This window comes from Tupaia chinensis, unplaced genomic scaffold, assembly GCF_000334495.1.
Source record: "Tupaia chinensis unplaced genomic scaffold, TupChi_1.0 Scaffold000138_1, whole genome shotgun sequence".
In the NCBI taxonomy this organism is placed as follows: Eukaryota; Metazoa; Chordata; class Mammalia; order Scandentia; family Tupaiidae; genus Tupaia; species Tupaia belangeri.
Genome location: NW_006159608.1, coordinates 3898634 through 3901509, shown reverse-complemented (window position 1 = coordinate 3901509; position 2876 = coordinate 3898634). Strand labels below are relative to the sequence as shown.

General features: G+C 50.2%; 1 pseudogene; it reads left to right on the top strand.

Moving 5' to 3' along the window:
- Positions 1 to 1361: 1361 nt before the first annotated feature.
- Positions 1362 to 2454, top strand: LOC102485111 (aspartate beta-hydroxylase domain-containing protein 1 pseudogene; annotated as a pseudogene).
- The last annotated feature ends 422 nt before the right edge of the window (positions 2455 to 2876 follow it).

The window sequence follows — 2876 nt, the reverse complement described above, 5'->3', positions numbered from 1 at the left end:
AGCTATTGACTAAACTTTAGGAGTGTAAAACAATGGGGTACTCATAGAGACCTTTCTGGCAAATGGCAGGTGATGTACTAAATGAGCCCTGAAACCCCCTCAACCACTGTGCCAACTGCCTTAAGCCCATATATCCCAGTTTTCCTGGCTAAAAACCAACATGATATTATTCTATCCTTTTGATTTAAGCAAATGTTTAATGTGTTAAGCAACACAGTGAAATGACTTGATCTAATTGGGAATTATTAGGTTGTCAGGAAAGGCATGACATATTTTTCTATGTTGTTCTATGCAAAAATGTATCATGACTTTTCTAAAAATCCTATGCGATACCAGTTACATCTGAATATAAAAAAAAAAATAAATAAGTTATAGGTGCCAGAAGGTAGCATAGTGGTTGAGCTGCTGGACTCCCACATGGCCAACTAGAATGCAACTCACAGATCCAGTGGCTTGAAAATCATGCCAGGCACATGTGCGTGCATGCCCAAAATCTCAGGAGGAGAATGGAGGAGAAGGGATTATGGTGTGCCCATCCTCCTTGGGGGTGATTTCTCACTTTGACCTCTCACTGTGTCTCTCCAGTGATCACATGTGCCCTATAGCAAAAACCTTTTTTTAAAAAAAAAAGTTATATATTGAACCATATATCAAGTCTCAATAAATTTTAAAAAATAAGGAAATCAGAGTATTTTCTCAGACTGCGCCGGAATTAAATGAGAAATAAATGACAAAAGATACCTAGAAAATTCTCAAATATTTGTAAACTGTTTCTAGATCATTTGGTTTAATAAGAAATCAAAAGAAAATGGGGAAATATTTCCATATGCATGATAATAAAAACTACAACATATCAAGATTTGTAGAATCCGGCTAAAATGGCTAGTAGAGTGAAATTTACGGCATTAAATGGATATGTCAAATGCATTCCCTTAAGATGCAGTACATGTGCTTTTCCCCATTCCTCCTACTAAGCATAGCTAAAAACCCTGGAATGGAGAAGAGAGGGCAAGGAGAGGGTAGGAGAGAGAAGCCGCTATGGAGGAAGACTGGCTGCGGGTTCCCGGGGATGTGGGTGCAGGTGGGGTAGACACCGCTGTCTGGGGAAGCTAGAACCAAGGAGGCAAGCAGAGAAAGAAAGAAGGAGGGGGTGGAGGGAGGAGAACAGAGAGGAAGAGAGGAGCAGGGAGACTGATAGTGGAGAGAGGAGAGGCAGAGGGAGGGAGAGGAGACTCCTGAAGGAGAAAGGAGAGGGGACAGAGAGGGAGAGGAGAGAGATTGAAGAAGGAAGAGCTGAACAGACAACGAGGCAGAAGCAGAGGGAGCTAGAGGGAAAGAAAGGGAAGGAGGGCTAAAGGTGAATGAAGGAAGAGAGAGCTACAGAGTGGAGAGTAGCCCTCAGGAGAGAGTCAAGAATGGGAATATGGAAGGGAAACAGCCCAGGTGAGAGCCAGAGAGCAGCCATGGAGGGGACAGGCGGGGAGCTGGGGGGACAGGGGAACTGGTGCCCCCATGGCCACTGCCCCTGGCCTCTTCGCCCTTACCTTGATCCTGGGAGCCCTAACTTCCCTTTTCTTCTGGTACTGCTACCACTTGGGCTCCCAAGACATGCAAGCCCTGGGAGATGGAGGCCGGGTGGGGGGGTGTTAGTGGTGGGCCTTTGGGATGCTGTGAGGCTGGCCGGCCCAGCCCATGGAGCTCTGGGGAGCTTGGGGACGGACCTAGGATGGAAGGCCTAGTGAGCTGTAGACTTCAGGCCTATGCCAAGCGCAACTCTTGGGCCGGGATGGGTAGAGTGAGGTAGGCAGCTCAGGGTGGCCCAGGCCCCGAGGGAGGGCCAGAGGTCCTGGGCATTCAGTGTGCATGCCTGCTTTTCCTACCAGATCTGCCTTCAGCCCCCTTTGTGCCACAAGATGCCCAGCAGCACGATATGGAGCTTCTAGAAAGCAGCTTCCCTGCCATTTTGTGAAACTTTGGGGCTGTGAGCTGGGACTTCTCAGGGACTACCCCTCTGCCTCGGTGCTGGTCCCCGCCCCTGGGCCCTGGGTGCTACCAGCTCCTGCTGTATCAAGCAGGCCGGTGCCAACCCAGCAACCGCCACTGGTGCCCGGGGGCCTATTGGGCCCTGAGGGGGCTTCGGAGCTTTATGAGTGCCAACACCTTCAGCAATGCTGGCTTTTCCATCCTCCCGCCTGGGGCCCGATTTAAGAGCCGCTGTGGGCCTGAGTCAGATGCCATCTGGGCCTGAAGATCCCTCCTGGCTGTGAGCTGGTCACTGGGGGTGAGCCCCAGTGCTAGGCTGAGGGCCACTGTCTACTGGTAGACAACTTCTTCCTGCGTAGTGGCTCCTCTGAAGACGGGCCAAGAGTGGTCTTCATCGTGGATCTCCGGCACCCCAATGTGGCTGGGCCTGAGTGCCAGGCCCTGGACTTTGTCTTTGTACCAGACCCTTGAAGGAAGGTGTTCCTTTCAGACACCTGGGCTGCAGAGGGCAACACTCGCTCGAGGCCGGCTTGATTGGTAGCCAGGACTTCCTCTGCACTGCAGGAGCTGGAGGGGTTGAGGGTGGGACCTGGTCACTGAGCACTGAAATATACATGGTGAATCCAAAATAAAAAAGATAAAAACCCTGGATATTATATTTAGAAATATACAAGAGCCAACTGGTGGTGTGGTGTTAAGACACCTGGAGCTGGGGTCACTATGGAAGACTACATGGTTTGAGTCCCAGATCCAGGGCTTGAAAAACACACTGGGCATGTGTGCATGATGCCCAAAATCCCAAAAGGAGGGAGAAATGGAGGAGAAGAGATTGCAGCATGACTATTCCCCAGGGGCAGATGGTGCTCTCTCACTTCTTTTTCCCTCTCACCCTC